Below are 23,024 nucleotides of genomic sequence, written 5' to 3' on the forward strand. Positions count from 1 at the left end.
GTCACACAGGAGGAGATGGTTGTGGATGTGTAGAAGGAACACTGGGAAAGGCTAGAGCACAGAGTCTAGCACACCATCAAACAACTGTTTGTGTTGTGTTCTAAAGTGGGTCCTTTTAGAGTAAATATACCTTTTCACCTATGCTTTGCCTTTCTTAGAATTAAATAATTTTAGTTTTTATTAAAAAAATAATTAAGACTGAATATATAATCTGTGCACACAAATAAACTTTCTGCTTTTTAAATGTATGGTTTTGGAGGAGCTCAATGTGAATAAGGAGCCAAGGTAAGGACTAGAGATGAACATTGTCCTGATGATGAAGAAACCACTGTAGCAAAGTATGATGTCTCAGCTAGCCGTCCATAAGCTACAGTGGTCTCCAAATCTTGTGGTTGAATACTCTATCTTTAAAAATTTTTTAGCATAAGCCACCAATAAATTCAAGTAATTGTATATGTATTCTAAAACATATATAAAAATAGAAATGAAAATGGATGCTATGAAGTCAAATATAATGACTATAAATAACTTTTTATTTGTAATTTATTAATGGAGTGATTATAGAGAGCCCCTTACTCTCACTAATATAATCATAATTTAGTGTGAGCAATGTGATTGAATATCCCATTATTTTAAAACTTTCAGCTTACAGTTTTTCATACAGAGATTTGAAGATCTGGTTCCTTTTATTTGAATATCTGTTTTTAATTTCTATCATAGGTTAGAGAAACCTTACCAAGATAACCAGATATAATTGGAGGGAGTAGAGTGTAGTTATACTTACTAAACCACGACTTTCATTTTCATCCCAGATATTAATCATGCAAATATTTTTATTAAGGTATGGCTAGTAAATTTCCTGATATTTATTATTAAATTTTCTTTCAAATTACTTGAAGGATGTTGCATTTTTATATATTTAGTTTATGAGTCTAAAACTCACTGCAATCTTTTGTTTGGAAGACTTATAAACAGGTTAGAAAATTCTGATTACAAGTTTTTTTAAAAATAAACTTTGGGCTTCCCTGGTGGCGGAGTGGTTGAGAGTCTGCCTGCCGATGCAGGGGACATGGGTTCGTGCCCCGGTCCGGGAAGATCCCACATGCCGCGGAGCAGCTGGGCCTGTGAGCCATGGCCACTGAGCCTGCACATCCAGAGCCTGTGCTCCGCAACGGGAGAGGCCACAACAGTGAGAGGCCCGCGTACCGCAAAAATAAATAAATAAATAAAATAAACTTTAATTTTAGAATAGTTTTGAATTACAGAAATGTTGCAGAGAGTACACTGAATTCCCATGAGGCCCACCCCTAGTTTCCTACTGTTATCATCTTACACTAGTACAGTATATTATTCACAACTAATGAACCAATGTTAATATATTACTATTAACTATAGTCCATACTTCTTTCAGACTTCCTTTGTCTTTACCTAATGTCCCTTTTCTGTTCCAGGATAGAACATGACTCCTTAGGCTCTCCAGACTGTGACAGTTAACTCTCCCTGTTTTCTCAGACTTTCCTTGTTTCTGGTGACCTTGACAGATTTGAGGAGTACTGGTCAGTTACAGAATGTTCCCAAATTTTTTAAGTGTGGAGATATGAATTTTTATAGATGGTACAAATCATATTGCTTTTTGTAACAAATGCATATAGATGTAGAAACATTTAAAAACAGTCATTTTAAACAACTCATCACTCTTAAAAAGCACCTTTTAATTTTTCATTATTAAAACCTCACCTTTATATTGAGTGGGCAGATTATACACAGTTATCACTATTATTTGAAATTTTCTGCTAGGGGCAAACTACCAAGTGCTACATTTTCCATAGAACAGGCCAGCAGATTTAGAACAACTTGCCTTCTTTTAACAGAAAAATGCACCACTCATCTTCAGGTCAACAACTTTTTAAAGATTTTGATGCAAGATAACAAATACATATCTGGGCTGGGCAGCAGATTCTCTTGCTCACTCCCTACCTCATTAGTGAGGTTTTGTAAGAACTCTATTGCATTTTTTAAATTAATTTTTATTGGAGTATAGTTGCTTTACAATTTGTGTTAGTTTCTACTGAACTCTCTTGTATCTTAAAGGTCTTTAAAAGGTGAATTGCATCAATGATTTCCTGCAGTACTCTGTGTACTTCTCTCTTTTATTTTGCTGCAGTAGCTTGCCTGTGAATGATGAAGTGAATGGATTAAATGTGTGGCCCTATCCCTGTAATTTTTCCTTATAATCTTTTCTTTAGTCTGGCCAAAATAGTTACTCCATTAATGTTGTAATGTAAATTTTGTCAGGAAAAAACACTATTTTTAAGAAATTAGGGCTTCCCTGGTGGCGCAGTGGTTGAGAGTCCGCCTGCTGATGCAGGGGACACGGGTTCATGCCCCGGTCTGGGAAGATCCCACATGCCGCGAAGCGGCTGGGCCCGTGAGCCATGGCCGCTGAGCCTGCGCATCCGGAGCCTGTTGCTCCGCAACGGGAGAGGCCACAACAGTGAGAGGCCCGCATACCACGAAAAAAATAAAAAATTAAAGAGCTCACTTTCTGTCAACAATATGTCTTTTATGATACATCTTTAATTTCATGGTACACAAAAAGTTAGTTTTGATGTATCTTATTTTTGAAACAGAATTTAGCTGTTATATACTGATATACTAAGTTACATAAGAAATATAGGTATTTTCCTCCAACTTTAGAGAAAACATATCACCATGTGTAGATTGTTGTTCCAGTTCTTGTTTCTTCCATTCTTCTGTTACGTGTTCTATACATCTTCCAAAATGATTTACTCATAAAAAGGCATATTATTTTGTCTCTGTATTGTATGTGTGTGTGTGTGTGTGTGTGTGTGTGTGTGTGTGTGTCTTCTGCTAATTTTTACCAAGAAAAAGAACAAGGGTTTTCTAGATAATATGTGGCTTTTAAAATTTTTTCTCATAGTGAGAAACTTCTAGAGGTGATATTATGTCTACCATGCAATTTAATAATGTTGTAAAATTAAGATGAATTTAAACATGACTGAAAAAATTATGCAGCTGTGTCTTCATGTTCTGAGTATGTAATTTTAATATGAGTTATTAATTGTGATGACTGCATACCATCACTGAAGAAAATCTCAAAGATTTGTTGTTAACGGTAGCAGATGTCAATCCATTAACTTCCTGATAATTTTGAAATTTTTGGTCTACTTTGGTCGTGTTAGGTATGATTATGTTATTGCAGTTTTCTAAGGCTGCATACAAAGGATAGAAGAAGTGTCAGCCTTTCTATTTTCTTGATGTTTTTCATGGGCTTGCATGATTTTTATCACACTCAATCTGTTGGTTTATTTTACCTGAAAAAGTTTGATCCACTGGTCAATTTGTGAAGATTAACTTGTTTAAAACTAGATAATATGATCTATAAATCCACCTAATCACATGCATTCTGAAATGTGCTTCATTACTCTGAAAGCAAAATAACACTTTAGGGCCATATAGTGGGTTAAATGGTGGCCCCCAAAATGTATGTCAACCCAGAACTTCAGAATTGGGTCTTTGTAGATGTTATCGAGATAAGGATCTAGAGATGAGATCATCTTGGATTAGGTGGGCCCTAAATCCAATAATGGGTATCTTGTAAGAGGCTGAAAAGGAGAAGACACAGGGAAGAAGGCCATGGGAAGTCAGAAGCAAAGATTGGAGTGACTTTTCTACAAGCCAAGGAATGTCAAAAATTGCCAGTAGCCACCAGAAGGTGGAAGAAGCAATGAAGGATCCTAGCCTACAGACACATTCACATCTTGATTTTGGACTCCAGAACTGTGAAAGAATAAATTTCAGTTGTTTTAAACTGCCAACTTTGTGGCAATTTGTTATGACAGCCCTAGGAAACAAATACAGGTTCCATTGTCCACTCTTCTGCCCTGTGACTGTCTCACTCTTTCCAGAGGAAACTTAAATACTATACCTGACTCATGCACACACACCTGACTGTAAACTGAGTGAGGTAAGAGTACAAATCCATGAATTAAATATCAATATCTCAATATTAAGAGAAGCCTTTGTATTGTTCTCGCACCCAAAGTAGATGCATCATCTTATACAACACCTGAAGAACATTCACCCCACTTTGGAGACCACTGGGGAGAGACTTTTTATATTCCAAGACGTATCTGTTTAATTGTTTGAGCCGTATCTTAAGAGTCTTATCAGACAATATTCAAGGCCACAGAGCAGCAAGATTTTATTCTTTGAAGAGCTGAGGAAATAGAGCAAGAGAAAGGACATGGGACCAAAACATAGTATTTGGAGGATGTAGAGTAGGGAGGATGGACACTGAAGTTAGAATTCTGGTCCAGGATGTAACCCTGGCCTGAGCACATAAAGTGCTAACATAGCTCTTCAGGGTCACAAAATATGAATAAACTTAATAAATTTGGAAAAATATTTCTACTTCTTTTTGGATGCAATTATGTCATTATTGCATTTAAAAATGATTAAAATAGTATCAAGTGCTTATTGTAGAATACAACAAGGATAAACAAAAATGTAAGACCTATGATGCTATTACTTGGTATATTTCTCCCACCCCCCCACCCCCACCACCTAGTGTGTATATTTTTAAATTTGAATCACAGTATAGATTTTTATTTTCTGCTTTTGTTCACTTAGCATTTTATTGTGTGAATAATATGATTGGAAACTATGGTGTTATAGGTTGAATAATGTCCCACCAAAATTGATACATTTAAGTCCTAACCCCCAGTACCTCGGAATGTGACCTTATTTGGAAATAGGGTCTTTTCAGGTATATGGTTAAGATGAAGTCATACTGGAGTAGGATCTGTCCTTAGCCCAATATGACTGGTGTCCTTATTTTAAAAAAGGGAAATTAGACATAGATATGTACACAGGGAAAATTCCATGGAAGATGAAGACAGACTTTGGGCTTAAGCTTCTACAATACAAAGAACACCAAAGATTGCCAGCAAACCACCAGAAACTAGGGGAGAGGCATGAAACATATTCTCCCTCACAGCCCTCAGAAGGAACCAATTCTGCCACCACTATGATTTTGCACTTGTAGCCTCAAGCACTCTGAGACCATAAATTTCTATTAAGCCATCCAGTTTGTGGTGGTTTATTATGGCAGCTCTAGCAAACTAATACATATGGTGTGGTGGTGAAGTACATGGACAATACAGCTAGGAGGTCTGGGTCTTAAACTCAGCTCTACCTCTGACAAGCTGTGCCATTGTACATGCTAACCTTTCAGTGTCTCAGTTTACTAGCTATAAAATGGGGAACGATGATGCTTCAGACCTAATAGATTTGTTATAAGGATTGACTAGGTCCATAGATACAAAGCCCTTAAAGTGGTATTCAGCATATAGTAGCCATTTAGTTCTCGTTTATTACTCTTCAAAACATTAGTAACTGGATATTATATTCTACATATGTGCCTTAACTAATCATCCTCTATTCTTTAAAATATTATAAATACTACTGCAATGAAGACAGTTATAAATACATATTTTTTCCCATTAGGCCAGACACTATATGTGCAAACCTTGGTCAGAGAATGTTAGTCTTAAGTTTCTGGATACTATATGTTTAAAAATTCCTACTTTGAACAGCTGTGTTTTAAAGGAATCCCCTCATTGTACCTTGACTACCATTAGGCATTGCAGTTAACTAAAAATATTGCTCATTTCATAAAATTATTGTATTTGCTTTCTTTTTGTTACTTGTATGGTAGTAAGATTGAATAAAATTTATTAATTTTTGAATGCTAACAGTTGAGTGATGAGTATTTGCTTGATGAAAAAGAAATGTGGTTCTTATGGGAAATACACTAGAGCTTATCTATTTAGAGAGGAAAAGTCGAGCATCTCGAAGTCATTCACTTCAACCTGCTCTTATCCCCTATGAGACATTGGACTTTATCAACTCTTTGCTAATAAAATTCACTTTTATCACTGATAGCCTGCAGAGCTTCTCCTCATTCTAGATAAATTGCTAAAGCAATCTACAAATATTTTAAAGTGACTTGTCATCCATTCACTGAATAAAAAAGGCCTGTGCTCAGTACAACCTTACAGAGACTGAAAGAACACTGCATTAGGTCTTTATAATATGCAATGTGCCAAGGACTCGTATGCGAAATGATGCTGAGATAGGAGGTGGGGAGAAATGAGCAGGCTGGTGCTTTGTTGCTGTCAGGAGCAAAAGCATATTAATCAATGCCTCTATGAATAAAAATCTTCTAATATCATAATATCATGGCTTAAAATAAACAGTCTCACAGGCAGTATGTCTCAAAACAAGCCTTTGTCCTCAAGACGATCTTGCTGGGTAAAAATTTGTCTTAAAAGGCGCTGACAATTCAGCGTGAAAGGGAGCCTTATTTTTTTTAACTCAGGAGTTTAAAAAAATAACTAAAACAAAGACCAAAGAAGAAACCCCTTGTGAATTTTAGTTACTTATGTGTAGCATGCCTAGATTTAGGAGTTCAGGAACAGCTTTATTGGATCTTCTACATCATATGAAAAATTCCTTGGTATATTTCAGGCATCAAATTCTGTCAGCCCAGACTCAGGGCATTCATCATGCATGTATTGAGCTCCAAAAAAAAAATTAATACTTTATTCAGTCTCTTGAAAAATGATAAAATGACAAAAAACAAACAGACAAGTCCCCAATCCATACTACTTATCTTTGTGGTAGAAGCCGAAGAATTTTGTAGAAGCTGTAATATAAGGAGAAATTATTATAGTCCTCATTTTATCCTTATAACTTTCATTCAGTTAATAGTTACCTATTAAGGTCCTACTAGAGCCGGGTTCTGTAATGATGCTGGGGACATGGCAATGAACAAGAATAAATCCTGCTGCCAGGAATTCACAATCTGGTGGGAAGGGTAGATAAATGAAGAGTCATAACTGTAAGACAACTGCTATTAAAGAAGAATGTTGGAGAACCATGAGAGTAACAGGAGCAAATCCCACTCTGTTGAAGTGAGGTAGATGGGCAAAGGGCAAGCTAAGAGGCTGGAGAAAGAAACATCTGAGCTAAGCTTTAAATAGAAATAAAAACTGAGTGTGGAATGGGAAAAAGAAGAGAAGTTCAGTGGAATGACATGAGCTGAGATGTAGAAGGGTGTCTTTCATGTCATGTGCAGGGAACTGCACGCATTGGGTAAATCCCAAATGTAAGTGGATAGGCAAAGGAGGCCAGAAAAGCATGCAGAGCTTGCATGTGCCTACCGTAAAGTTAAATTTCAAGCACAGGCAACGGGAATGCATCCAGGATTTTAAGTTGGGCAGTAACTTGATCAGTGCAGCCTAGAAAATCAACCTCTTAGTCAGTGGAGCAGTGGTCTCTGATGGAGGTGTGGTCCATTGAGAAGGAAGTACTAAAGCTTATGTTTTCACTTACTATGTATCTTAAAAATAATAAAACTATTAGATTGTGCTCAGTTTGATAGGATGCACTAGAAAGAAACTTTACTCTTCCTCTTTTTTTTTTTTTTCGGTACGCGGCCTCTCACTTTTGTGGCCTCTCTCGTTGGGGAGCACAGGCTCCGGACGCGCAGGCTCAGTGGCCATGGCTCATGGGCCTAGCCGCTCCGTGGCATGTGGGATCTTCCCGGACCGGGGCACGAACCCGTGTCCCCTGCATCGGCAGGTGGCTTCTCAACCACTGCGCCACCAGGGAAGCCCTGTTCCTCTAACTTTTAACCCACTCTGTAGGCTGGCTCCTTTCCTGCCACTGGATGAAATTTTGTGCAGGTCTCATTGCTTTTCTGATCACTTTTAGGGACAAGTAGAGTATCATTTTAGGAGGTAAAATGCCAAGTCCCTGCAATAATCAAAATGATACCGTCATGTGAAATTAAAGCTTTCTTCTCCTGTACATTGGGTCTTCTTTGGGATATGAGGCCAGAGGGCAGAAGCTTCTTTTCTATTCTGTCCTTGTTCTTCAGTTTTCTTCTTCTCTGCCTCTCCATGTACCAGGGTTGGGGTGGACCAAGATGGAGGTGTGAGGAGTATGCTTGTGATCTGGTTTTGGGACCCTCTGGCGCCATGTGGACTCAAGTCATGAGGTGCTCTTGAGGTTTTCTTGGGGATTCATGCTCTCAGAACCTTTGTCTGCAATTCCTACCACATGAGAATACTTCTGTCTCTTCCCTCAGCAGGCCACTTGCTACACCCTTCCTTAGTCCTTCAGATTCCTAGAAATTCACCCTTTTTCAGGATTACTTTCCTCTTTAGGGCAGAGACCATTTCAAGGTATTTCCAGGCCAGCTTTCTCCCATCTGGTTCATATGTCTGTTCACTTTCATTCCCATCATAAGTGAAAATGCAGGTCACCCCTAGGGCAATCCTCTCTCTCCAGCTCACTCTTTCTCTTTATCTCTCTGTGTCTCTGTCTCTCTCTTTCACACACAAACACACACACACACACATTCTTTCTCCATCTCTCTTCTTCTGTCTTGGGTTGATATGACTTCAGTATATAATCGTAGTTCTTAATCTTTCTAAATTCCTAAAGACCAGCTTAGCTATCTGACTGATATCCTTAAAGCATCCCTTGATTTACTTGGGAGAGAGAGAAAAGCCTCCTTGAAAGGCAGGGGGAGCTCACAGCACTCTCCAAACTCCAAATGAATTCCAGCCTTTCTGTAGCTGGAGGTGAGTGATCTCTAATTCTTGAAGAATAGGTTTTATTATCTCATCACATCCTTATATGTGATTTATCAACTATCTGTGGGATTTAGGTATGGGTTTCCTTTTGCAGTGGTTCTCAGCATTTGGAGCTGAGAATAAATAAAGAGAATTACACTTATTATCCCTGTTAAACCAAGAATTAAATTATGATGTAGAAATATTTTGTACATAGATGAAGATCCTAAAAATATTTTATAGGTATATAAATATATATTTATATATATAGTATATAAATATATATATTATATATATACCCATATATTATATATAGGTATATATTTATTATATAATATATGTAATATATATATATATATTTATTATATAATATATATAGGTATATAAATATATAAATATATCTATATATCAAGGATAGATTCTCCAAAGAGAGGCTTGATCAAAAGTTAGCACCGCACTGGTATAAAAAACACCTTGGATGTGGGTTTGACAGGATGTGGGGAGACTATTATATGGGGTGGGTGAAATGTGTTGAGGACCTAAACCAAGGGAGCAAAATTGCCGGTGGAGAGGAGCAGACAGCAGAATATCCTGGACTGGGAGATTGACATTATTATGGGGACTTCCCTGGTGGCCCAGTGGTTAAGAATCCACCTGCCAATGCAGGGGACTCGGGTTCAGTCCCAGGTCTGGGAAGATCCACATGCCATGGAGGAGCTAAGCCCATGCACCACAACTACTGAGCCCGCATGCCACAACTACTGAAGCCCACATGCCTACAGCCCATGCTCCGCAACAAGAGAAGCCACTGTAGTGAGAAGCCTGCGCACTGCAACGAAGAGTAGCCCCTGCTCACCACAACTAGAGAAAACCCGTGAGCAGCAAAGAAGACCTAACACAGCCAATAATAAATAAATAAATAAATAAATTAAAAAAACACACTATTATGGACTGAATTGTGTTCCTCTCAAAATTTATTTGTTGAAGCCCTAACCCCCAGTACCTCAGAATGTGACTCCACACGGAGATAGGATCTTTAAAGAGATAAGAAAAATGGGGATAATTATGATGGGTCCTAATCCAATCTGACTGGTGTCCCAATAAGAAGAGGAGATTAGGACACATGAGAGACACCAAAGATGCAAGCACACAGAGAAAATGCCACGTGAGCACACAGAGAGAAGGCAGCCATCTGCAAACCAAGGAGGGTGCCTCAGGAGAAGCAAACTCTACTGACACCTTGATGTTGAACTTTCAGTTTCCAGAACTGTGAGAAAATAAATTTCTGTTGTTTAATCCACCCAGTCGGTGATATTTTGTTATGGAACCCTCTCAGTCTAAAACAGGTGCCCAATATAGGAGAGTGGAGAAGCAACTTAGGACCTTGATTCACCAAGATGAGAGTTATGTGGTGCGGTCACTTGTGTGAGTCTTGGGAGGAGGACTCTTGCCTTTCCCCTTCTGTCCTTACTTTTCTTGTATATTGTTCACTTACAAATCAAGAGTTCACCCAAACTAATATACTGTTCTATGTTGAGGGAAGACAAGATCAGAGGGCATTACACATCATGGTTCAAAGCAAGGGTCTTTGAGTCAGTAGAACTTGTGTTCAAATCCTAGCTATACCATTTTGAGCAAGTTATGTAATCAGTCTTGTGAACTGAATTAAACCAATTTGGTTACTTGCAATTCTTTGGTAAGTGTTTGGTAATCCTCCATAAAGCTAATTAACAAAAGCTCTGTTTATTTTTTCTAAAGATAGATGACGAATTTAGAGTATCAGCCTTTAGATTATGGCTTTTGATCAGTCTTGCAAAGTGCTGAGTAACCCTACAGTGTTTTCCCAGTTAGGTACTTCAGATGTTTACTAATCACTGTAGGGAATAAAATAAAACTATATATCAAAGCTATATGTCACATTGTCCAATCCAAAGAATTTTAAGATAAATGAGACATAATGTAAAACTCCCTAGGGCTTCCCTGGTGGCGCAGTGGTTGGGAGTCCGCCTGCCGATGCAGGGGACACGGGTTCGTGCCCTGGTCCGGGAGGATCCCGCGTGCCCTGGTCTGGGAGGATCCCGCGTGCCACGGAGCGGCTGGGCCCGTGAGCCATGGCCGCTGGGCCTGCGTGTCCGGAGCCTGTGCTCCCCAACGGGAGAGGCCACAACAGTGAGAGACCCGCGTACTGCAAAAAACAAAAAAACAACTCCCTAAGTTGACTTGCCCTTCTGTAAAATGGATTAATTTAATCAACACCACATTCATAACACAAGGATTAAAGTAAATCATGTCAGTAAAGCACTGAGCTTCATTTCTGGCATATAGTTGGAACTTAAAAGTAGTTGGTTATTTTCCCTGAAAGATGACATGAATTAAGTTGTTCTACAAGGAAAATAGCCTCCATTTTGTTGCTAAACCAATAACTAGGAAATCTGATCTAGGAATTTACTGATCAGTAGCAAACATTTTTTTACCCTACACATCATATCAATTAAGGGATTGCTCTGGTCTTGAATATTTAAATTGTTTTTTAATCAAACATTTGTCAAGCTTCTGTTTTAATACACTTTTTAAATCCAGGAAAACAATTTTCTTTCAATCTTTACTCATTTCTGCTAAGAAGTATAAATTTCTATCCAAAAAAGGGTGGGCAAATATTTCTGTAGATTCAGTTTTGAATTGTGAACAATTTACACAGTAAGTCTTTCACTTTTGTGCAAGAAAGCTGAGAGTTATTAAAACAACATTTTAGGTTTGATATAATCTTGTGTCCACTGGACCAAGAGAGCACAGACCAGATTATTAAATTATATTTTGTTACTGAGGGCATATATGACTTAGGCTATTGTTTAAACTCTAAACATACTTTTTTGATTTGTTAGATTGCCTCTTTTTCCTTTATCTAATTTCTTGATGTTTTGCAGGTACCACTGTAAATATTAGGAGAAAATGCAGTTCAGTGTCGTAACTTTCATAAAAGCTGTACTTAGTATAAGATGTCAACTATTCAATGTAAACTGAGAAATTCAGTCAAAAATGCAAACATTTGGGCTGTGTGATAATCCTCCGCATATTTGGAAACATTCTAAATGGGATAAGTTGAAAGAAGGGAACTGATATTATTACAACTCAATTTCTAAACAATGATTGATCCTTCTCTTTTCCAAAACTGTAATTTAAGCAGGAAAACATGTTGCCTTAGCCATTGCTATATCCTTCAGAAATAAGAACAGCTGTTTTGCCAGCAGTGTGGATTCCTTTTTCTATCATGTAAGTAGCATTAGAAAGAAAAGTTTTTCTGATTTCAAAAGGACCAGCTGCTCTGATGTTTTGGGAATATTCCCATATGTTCTGAATGGGAAAAGTTAAATGAAGCCAAACCAAAGACTTCTGACTTCATAAAAGAGACAAAGCTTTTCAAGACTTTCCTCAACCAGAAAGTTTATAATTAGAGCATTAATTTCCTGGAGGGAATTTTTGCTTCTTTGTGTAACTTAAAGGACAAATTTTTTCATTCAGTCTCCCATAGGGTTTTGTTTTGTACTTAGAATTAATAGTCCAATGAGCCCAAAATAGTCCCTGATGCTTGGCTGAAAAGCTAATTCAAGAGCAACTAGTAGTGTATTAAAACATAAATTAGTATTCAAAATCAGGGTCTTGCGGCCCATTATAGAAATATGTGAATCTGCTATACAAATGACTAATTTCATATTTGTGTTTAAGCTAACTGGCACTGCTTTGAAGACATCTGTTTTATGAATACTAACATTTAGACTATATAAAGAAGAACAAACAGAAACTTCTCTCCGAAGAAACCCCTTGCTGAGATACTTAATGGTGTACAACCTGTGAATCAACTAGAAGAGCCTGACTTAGAAATCAACCACCATTTCTCACATCTATAGCAATAGTCTTTCGTTAACTTGTAGAGTCTCACAAGTTTATTAGTGGCAAGAAAGAAATTGCAGTCCTTTGGTCAGGTCCAGACAATGTATGTGAAGTAGGCTGGGAAACAGATCCATGTGGGAGGACATGAGACAAAATTTTCTGGTGGGGCTGGGCCTGGAGGTGACCTCTCCATGGGGAAATTGTACGTGATCTTGGACCTAAGAAATGTGTATGTTCCTTTAAGTTTGACGAGTGGATAACCTGAACTAGGTGTTTGGGTTAAAGAAGGAAATTTAGCACAGGAAAAAAAAAGGGAATTGCATCTTTATCAGTAAGGCTCATATTTGTCCTCTAAGCCACCAGTTTTAGCCCATGCTATTCCTATATTACCTTTATTTATTTAGACTGTCAACCTGAAAGATAATTTTGTTATATTTTAATTTCTATTGTTTGTGTTGTAAATAAAGTAGGTATATTGATCATATTTTTGTAAAAACATACATGTTCTTTTCCTCTCTGATATTTATATACACACTGAGGAACTTCCTTCACTATTGCTTCACTCTGATTATTTGAGAATCAACATCCAAGTGTAAAGGATCTGTCTGTTTATGTAGTCAAACACATCACTTAAATCTGATTTAATCTGGGTAAACTGACACCTATTAATTGTGTTCTGGACAATATAGTATAATGTTTAGTGATAATAATTTAAAAAATAATAATGATATCAGCTGACATTTAGAGAATGCTAACAAATTCCAGTTGCTGATCTTTTCTGCCATTCTATGTTTTCAGTAATCTCTTATAGCACGTATTTTTTTTTAAAACATCTTTATTGGAGTATAATTGCTTTACAATGATGTCTTAGTTACTGCTGTATAACAAAGTGAATCAGCTATACATATACACATATCCCTGTAACTCCTCCCTCTTGCATCTCCCTCCCACCCTCCCAATCCCACCCCTCTAGGTGGTCACAAAGCACCGAGCTGATCTCCCTGTGCTATGTGGCTGCTTCCCACTAGCTATCTATTTTACATTTTGGTAGTGTATGTATGTCAATGCCACTCTCTCACTTCATCCCAGCTTACCCTTCCCCCTCCCTATGTCTTCATGTCCATTCTCTACATCTGTGTCTTTATTCCTGTCCTGCCCCAGCTTCTTCAGAAACATTTCTTTTTGTTTTTTAGATGGCATATATATATATATATATATATATGTATATATATGTTAGCATATGGTATTTCTTTTTCTCTTTCTGACTTACTTCACTCTGTGTGACAGCCTCTAGGTCCATCCATCTCACTACAAATAACTCAGTTTTGTTTCTTTTTATGGCTGAGTAATATTCCATTGTATATATGTGCCACATCTTCTTTATCCATTCATCTGCCGATGGACACTTAGGTTGCTTCCATGTCCTGGCTACTGTAAATAGAGCTGCAATGAACTTTGTGGTACATGACCCTTTTTGAATTTTGGTTTTCTCAGGGTATGCACAGTAGTGGGAATGCTGGGTCATATGGTAGTTCTATTTTTAGTGTTTCAAGGAACCTCCATACTGTTTTCCATAGTAGCTGTATCAATTTACATTCCCACCAAGAGTGCAAGAGGGTTCCCTTTTCTCCACACCCTCTCCAGCATTTATTGTTTGTAGATATTTTGATGATGGCCATTCTGACTTGTGTGAGGTGATACCTCATTGTAGTTTTGATTTGCATTTCTCTAATGATTAGTGATGTTGAGCATCCTTTCATGTGTTTGTTGGCAATGTGTATATCTTCTTTGGAGAAATGTCTACTTAGGTTTTCTGCCCATTTTTGGATTGGGTTGTTTGTTTTTTTGATATTGAACTGCATGAGCTTCTTGTATATTTTGGATATTAATCCTTTGTCGGTTGCTTAATTTGCAAATATTTTCTCCCATTCTGAGGGCTGTCTTTTCGTCTTGTTTATGGCTTCCTTTGCTGTGCAAAAGCTTTGAAGTTTCATTAGGTCCCATTTATTTATTTTGGTTTTTATTTTCATTTCTCTAGGAGGTGAGTCAAAAGCGAACTTGCTGTGATTTATGTCATAGAGTGTTCTGCCTATGTTTTCCTTTAAGAGTTTTATAGTGTCTGGCCTTACATTTAGGTCTTTAATCCATTTTGAGTTTATTTTGGTGTATAGTGTTAGGGAGTGTTCTAATTTCATTCTTTTACATGTAGCTATCCAGTTTTCCCAGCACCACTTGTTGAAGAGGCTGTCTTTTCTCCATTGTATATTCTTGCCTCCTTTCTCAAAACTAAGATGAACATATGTCTGGGGGTTTATCTCTGGGCTGTCTATCCTATTCCATTGATCTATCTTTCTGTTTTTGTGCCAGTACCATACTGTCTTGATTACTGTAGCTTTGTAGTATAGTCTGAAGTCAGGGAGCCTGATTCCTCCAGCTTCGTTTTGCTTTCTCAAGATTGCTTTGGCTATTCGGGATCTTTTGTGTTTCCATACGGCTTGTGAAATATTTTGTTCTAGTTCTGTGAAAAATGCCAGTGGTAGTTTTATAGGGATTGCATTGAATCTGTAGACTGCTTTGGGTAATATAGTCATTTTCACAATGTTGATTCTTCCAATCCAAGAATATGGTATATCTCTCCATCTATTTGTATCATCTTTAATTTCTTTCACCAATGTCATAGTTTTCTATATACAGGTCTTTTGTCTCCCTAGGTAGGTTTATTCCTAGGTATTTTATTATTTTTGTTGCAATGGTAAATGTGAGTGTTTCCTTAATTTCACTTTCAGATTTTTCATCATTAGTGTATAGGAATGCCAGAGATTTCTGTGCATTAATTTTGTATCCTGCTACTTTACCAAATTCATTGATTTGCTCTAGTAGTTTTCTGGTGGCATCTTTAGGATTCTCTAAGTAGAGTATCATGTCATCTGCAAACAGTGACAGGTTTACTTCTTCTTTTCCGATTTGGATTCCTTTTATTCCTTTTTCTTCTCTGATTGCTGTGGCTGAAACTACCAAAACAATGTTGAATATTAGTGGTGAGAGTGGGCAACCTTGTCTTGTTCCTCATCTTAGTGGAAATGCTTTCAGTTTTTCACCATTGAGGATGATGTTGGCTGTGTGTTTGTCATATATGGCCTTTATTATATTGAGGAAAGTTCCCTCTATGCCTACTTTCTGTAGGGTTTTTATCATAAATGGGTGTTGAATTTGGTCGAAAGCTTTTTCTACATCTATTGAGATGATCATATGGTTTTTATTCTTCAGTTTGTTAATATGGTTTATCACACTGATTAAGTTGCATACATTGAAGAATCCTTGCATTCCTGGGATAAACCCCACTTGATAATGGTGTATGATCCTTTTAATGTGTGTTGGATTCTGTTTGCTAGTATTTTGTTGAGGATTTTTGCATCTATGTTCATCAGTGATATTGGCCTGTAGTTTTTTTTCTTTGTGATATCTTTGTCTGGCTATGGTATCAGGGTGATGGTGGCCTCGTAGAATGAGTTTGGGAGTGTTCCTCCCTCTGCTATATTTTGGAAGAGTTTGAGAAGGATAGGTGTTAGCTCTTCTCTAAATGTTTGATAGAATTCGCCTGTGAAGCCATCTGGTCCTGGGCTTTTGTTTGTTGGAAAATTTTTAATCACAATTTCAGTTTCATTACTTGGGATTCGTCTGTTCATATTTTCTAGTTCTTCCTGGTTCAGTCTTTGAAGGTTATACCTTTCTAAGAATTTGTCCATTTCTTCCAGGTTGTCCATTTTATTGGCATAGAGTTTCTTGTAGTAGTCTCTCAGGATGCTTTGTATTTCTGCCGTGTCTGTTGTAACTAATACTTTTTCACTTCTAATTCTACTGGTTTGAGTCTTCTCCCTTTTTTTCTTGATGACTCTGGCTAATGGTTTATCAATTTTGTTTATCTTCTCAGAGAACCAGCTTTTAGCTTTATTGATCTTTGCTATTGTTTACTTTGTTTCTATTTCATTTATTTCTGCAATGATATTTAGGATTTCTTTCTTTCTGCTAACTTTGGGTTTTGTTTGTTCTTCATTTCTATTTCCTTTAGGTGTAAGTTAAATTGTTTATTTGAGATTTTTCTTGTTTCTTGAGGTAGGCTTGTATTGCTTTAAATTTCCCTCTTAGAACTGCTTTTGCTGCATCCCATAGGTTTTGGATCATCGTGTTTTCGTTGTCATTTGTCTCTAGGTATTTTTTGATTTTCCTCTTTGATTTCTTCAGTGATCTCTTGGTAATTTACTAACGTATTGTTTGTCCTCCACGTGTTTGTATTTTTTACGTTTTTTCCCCTGTAAGTGATTTCTAATCTCATAATGTGGTCGAAAAGATGCTTGATATAATTTCAATTTTCTTAAATTTACTGATGCTTGATTTGTGACCCAAGATGTGATCTATCCTGGAGAATGTCCCATGTGCACTTGAGAAGAAAGTGTAACCTGCTGTTTTTGAATGGAATGTCCTATAAATATCAATTTAATCTATCTGGTCTATTTTGTCATTTAAAGCTTCTGTTTCCTTATTAATTTTCTGTTTGGATGATCTGTCCATTGGTATAAGTGAGGTGTTAAAAGTCCCCCACTATTATTGAGTTACTGTCGATTTCCTTTTTTATAGCTGTTAGTATTTGCCTTATGTATTGAGGTGCTCCTATGTTGGGTGCATAAATATTTACAATTGTTATATCTTCTTTTTGGATTGATCCCTTGATCATTATGTAGTGTCCTTCTTTGTCTCTTGTAACAGTCTTTTTTAAAGTCTATTTTATCTGATATGAGTACTGCTACTCCAGCTTTCTTTTGATTACCTTTTGCATGGAATATCTTTTTCCATCCCCTCATTTTCAGTCTGTATGTGTTCCTAGGTCTGAAGTGGGTCTCTTGTAGACAGCATATATATGGGTCTTGTTTTTGTATCCATTCAGCCAGTCTATGTCTTTTGATTGGAGCATTTAATCCATTTACATTTAAGGTAATTATCGATATGTATTTTCCTATTACCATTTTCTTAATTGTTTTTGGTTTGTTATTGTAGGTCTTTTCCTTCTCTTGTGTTTCCTGCCTAGAAAAGTTCCTTTAGCATTTGTTGTAAAGCTGGTTTGGTGGTATAGCACATATCTTTTAACAACTATTTTTTTATGGATCAGGAAACTAGAGCCTAGATAAAGTATCTTTCTTAAGGTCACATAGATAATAGAGGGAAACTAGGATTGGAAGCCTGTGTTGCCTAACTCCAGATCCAAAGCCTTCACTGTTTTCATTACATCATCCTGCTCTCTTGACTAGGATCTCCCTAGGAACAATGGGGAGGCATGAACCATTTTGATTTCATAGATAATGTCTTCAGTACACTGTGGTTTCTTTTCTTCATTTTACATTCATGTCTTTTTAATCTCCCTCCCTTCTACCACAGGTATCCAGTTCTCTCATGCTGGTCTAGGCCTTCCCATGTATAAAGTTATTAGGCTATTTTTCTTGGAGATGGAAACACTTACGACAATTTTATAAAAAGTATATAGGCAGCAGGCAGTACTTACTACAAATGAATGAATCATAAATTACAGAATTTCTACTGTTGTTTCAGGTTTTAGGAGAACTGGGAACTTTCCTGAAACCCTCTAAGTGTTGTCTTTTGGCTAATTTCCTCCACACAAGGTTGACAGTGGAGGAATGAGTTTATTTGGAAAGTTGAAGCTAGGCAGGTCTCCTTCCTTGCTACACCTGCACAACCCACTGCCTCCAGGTCAGGATGAAGCTTTGCTGAATCCCACTGTGGTTCAAGGTCCAGAAAGCCCTGTGCTTGTGAATATTCCCTTCATAGTATACAGCATTAGTTTTTGCTGCAAGTGCTTCTGAAATGGTGATGTGAGTTAGAAAAATAAGAGTTGTAGCAGAGTAAGAATTAAGTCTTCTGGATGCAATGGGACCATTCTTTGCATGAATATGACTTTTGGCTTGTGTTTCCTATTATGATTTCTTACAGTGGGGGAATTTTGCTGAGATATGCCTCATCCGTTGCTACCATTTGAGGCCACCTTGTTTTTTAAACAGATTGTATATCTTTGGATAACTAAACCCAAATGTATTCTAGTCCTATAGACTACGTGTGTTTATGTGGTGCATACTTCTGGGTATATGTGTGTGTATATGCACCTATGTGTATGTGTTTCAGGAATGGGTGTGACTCTTCCTTAGCTTAACAGAAATGTTGCAGTGTGTAAAACTGATGTATTATTTCTCAATGGTGAAACAATCTCTAGACTTCCTATAGGCTTCTATACCATTTAAGTAGAAATATTTTGTATCTTTTTAAAAGTTTGAGTTTATGTCTTAGAGTGAGAACTGACAAAAATTTGGAAATAGCCAACAAAATTTCTTTATTAAAAGAGACAGAATCCTCACTTGGCATGGTACCCACACAAGTCATTATCTAAAAGAGTCTATATTGTTAACCTAAGTATAAGGGCTTGTCAAAAACTGTGAAAGCTTTGAGACTTTACCTTAGTTGCAACATAACACATTAATCCCCCCAGTTTCATAGATGGTAGGGATACAAGCATCCTGGGTTAGAGACATAGCACAGTTTATTACTCACAACCAATACCTGCAGCCAGATAATCAGCATTTTTGTGCTGTTCCCTGACCTCCAATTCCCACAAGATGATGCAGAGAGGCCACCAATACCCACACACACAGTGCAGTGAGTTACAGAAGAAGAATGCAGAATCTAGGAACCAGGAACCACTTACAGTGAACAGAAAGCAAACCTGTCCTCTGCTTTGGAGGAAAACACTATCTCTATCTTCCAAGGCTGCTTAATATACAATTATCCTTGAAAATATAGTCTGCCACAAAGGACAATCAGTGCCTTTGCTTTTAAGACATGCAGAAATGCAAGAGACTCATGCAGGATTGTCTCTCAACAGTTTATTTCTCTGCTTTCCTTTTCTTGGTATCTATTTTTTTCCTTTCCAATACTCATGCCATACTATCACCTTGAATTTATGACCAAAACTAACAGAGAGGTAAATGTTCAATGTGTTAGTCGAATAGTCAAGTTGGATGCATTTTATAGCTGATCTGATCATTTGTACAGACATTGGTCAAAAATAACTGTCATAAGAAACTTCTACTAGAAAATTTTTTCCCTCAGAACCAAGGCTTGAGGATGAAGAGTAAAACCTGACTAGGGTAAAGCCTGACTAGGATTGTCAGGATCTGAGACCTCAGGGCCCAGTTATAAAACAAACACTGAGTCAAAAGAGTTAGCTGAGGATTGGCAAGTGTGGCAACTATAACTAATCTAGGGAACTGGATTAGAAGAAAAATGTCTTAAGAACTGGCTTCCTAGTTATCTTCTGCTTGGCTTTGCTCCTACACCCATTTTCCATTCTTGTGACCATTCTGTCTGCTGTAAGAGGCCTGTGCCTAGGCACTGCATTATCCAGAATCCCTTGCCAACTGGCTTCCACTGGGAGGCACCAGTAGTGTGATTGAAGGTGGGGAAGAGGGAAAGGTAGGGGAATTTTTTTCCTAGGCCCTTCTTGGGCCGTGTTTCTGGAAGTGACTCAGACCTTCCATAAGTGCAGCTCCAGCTCCTTTCAGGCAGCCCTTCTTCCACAGCTCTGGTTCTCACTGGATTCCATTGTTTCAGGACTAGGCTTCCCATTGGCTTCCCACTGCTGTTTGTCTTCAGGTACCTCAAAATCCCTTGGCAATTCTCTTAACTTGTGCCCACCCCTCTATAAGTTGAACTTCATTCAGGTCTCTTAAATATTTTGAGTTGGTTTCTTGTTCCTACTGAGACTCTGACTGATAGAACTAGAGAAAAAAAGTGGGACCCTAGTCTCAAAGGACCTAAGATAATAATCAGCATTTATTAAGCCATTACTGTGTGTTGGTTTAAACCTCACAGCAAACCTAGGAGGTGGAAACTATTAGTGGCTCCATTAGACAAATAAAGAAACTGGGGCACAGAAATCTAGCAATTGGGGGAACAGAGACTTAAACCCAAGCAGTTGGACTCTAAAGCCCTCACTGGTAACACTGCACACTACAAGTCACATGGCCAAGGTCAGACACTGCCATATGCTCCTCTACAGGGCAGAGGCTTAGTCATCATAATCTGAGGAGGAGGCAGGTGACCTCTAAGAAGGCATAAGGCAAGAGTAAAATGATAACAACTGGTTTTCAGTATTAGTGTGGGATCAGGAGCAAGCTGTCCTGCTGCTGAATAACTGGTGCTTTAGTCTAGGACTGGTCCTGCATCATAGGCCTAGACTGAATCCAGTTTTCTGAGGTTAAGACTCCCTAGCTGTGGGAGGGATGAAGGGCTATAGGGACAAGAAGTCAAGGATGGTGTGTGTGTGTGTGTGTGTGTGTGTGTGTGTGTGTGTGTGTGTGTCATTGCCATGTCTAGGTTTCAAGCTGTAAAGATCTATGTCCTTTGTAAATAGATATATCCATGTAAAAATGGTATTGATAAAATACGCTACTGAATGCAGACAGCAGTTGTGCCTTTCAAAACCAACTAGAATGTCAAAATATTTCAAAAGAGAGCTATATACTAGTTAAATGAATTGAACTGAGTCATACAGAATAAACAAAATAAAAACAGCATGTACAGTTGAGTGGCCATCTGACTTTCAGATGTCTGGCACTATTAACTTTCTAAAACAACCATGAACATGAAAATAAGCAAAAAGGCTAATAATCCGAAACAGTAAAAATAGCCCATAACATATTTCAGAACATTGAATGGCTAAAAGGAAAAGCATTATTTCTTCAACTAATAATTACAATAAAACTCATTTCCCATTGGCACCAAAGCCCAGAAGCCCTGGAGAAATAACAGAGTAGACAGTGAAAAGACTGATGAAAGAGGATTTGGAAATATCCACATACAAGTTTGTCTCAGAGAGACAACTGGCTAGTCTCTTTGCAAATGCCATGTGGCCAGAAGAGAGAAGAAAACAATGAAGAGTCGTGAGGAACTGTGATGAGAAGTGACAGCCAGTATCAGAAATCCTCACTAGGGGAGGCAGAAGAAATACCAATTTGCTGAATCCAGCAGCCAGAGATCACTCACTGTGCTGGTGAGCATAGCTCAGCCTCTCCTGGCACTGTCACAGTATTCCATTCCAGGAACTCCAACCAGCACAGGACAGGAGTCTGTGATCACCTGACTGCTTCAATTCCCAGCAAATCCTTCTGCATCACCACCTCATTTATTACTCTACTACAGCCTTGTCTTGATTCTGTCCTTGTAGTCTTAGAAGCTGTTCCAGGGGGAAAAGAAAATGTAGGAAATGCTGATTATAATTTTCCCCTCTTTGTGATTCTGAGTGAACATTTATTTATACCCCCAAAACATGTGAGAGTCTAAAGTAAGAATGCCATTTAATTTTGATAAATCCAGTCTGTCAAAATAATTTAACATTGAAACCTTTTTATTTCTGTTTCAAGAATAACCTTTGGGAAATGCTGCTATAGTCACTCTAGACCAGACACAGGTGCATTCTGGAGTCACCTGTATCAATCAGAATTAGGTAATATAAGGAGAGTTTAATAAAGGGACTGTTTGCAAAGGTGTGGACTCAACTTACGTAAAGGAACAAAGGAGAGTGAGGAACCTGGGCAGTGACAGCAGAGAGCCATTACTGTTCCCTGGATGCTGAAACTGCAGAGACAGACAGCTGTAAAGCAAGAGGTGGCCTCTGGGAGAAAGATGCAGCCAACCTGAGACATAAACACCTGACCTTCCTATCGTCCCTTCCTTTGCATCTGCTGTTGCCTCCTCTGTATGCCAGTGGCTGCCTCACTGTAAGCTGGAGGGCAAGATAGCTCCCAGGGCAAAATGTGCAGGTCAGTGGCCCAGGATGGAGAATGGGAGGGGGGATGGCTTTGAGGGAAAAGAGAAGACTCTCGACATCACCTCCCCTACTATCAAGTAGAAACTTCCTAAGTTAAAGGCAAATAATCTGTGAAATTTGTGTAATAAGTAGACACACAAAGACATCTCTCCAGAACTTAAAGAACACAAATATTTGGATGGATCAGTGCAGTGTTGCTCATCCTTGACATGTAATACAGCTCTGTATTGCCATGTAATACAGTAAGGATGGCTTCTGGTAGATTTTGAATCAAATAAAGCTGTTGATCAACTTGGTTAATGCATGCAGCAAAATTAGTGTCAAGTTCTGTTTCATGTGAGTACTTCTCAGCAAAAAGATCAGAAAATATTGCTATCTTTGGTTCAGTGATTGCTGAAAAGTATGAAAAAAGTTGCTTGACTAGACTTCAGAGTAAATCATGGCATTAGAAGACAAAATACAATGAGCAGGCTTGAAGTTGCAGGCAAATATTTTGATAAAGAACAATTCATTCATCTATTTAGAGATATTATGCGTGGAGTTTCTGTTTTGAACAGTAAAGTACTTATTTGCCATTCCGG

This window comes from Delphinapterus leucas, chromosome 5 (assembly GCF_059928025.1).
Source record: "Delphinapterus leucas isolate spDelLeu-1000000601 "Yukka" chromosome 5, BTC_Dleu_Yukka2, whole genome shotgun sequence".
Taxonomy (NCBI): Eukaryota; Metazoa; Chordata; class Mammalia; order Artiodactyla; family Monodontidae; genus Delphinapterus; species Delphinapterus leucas.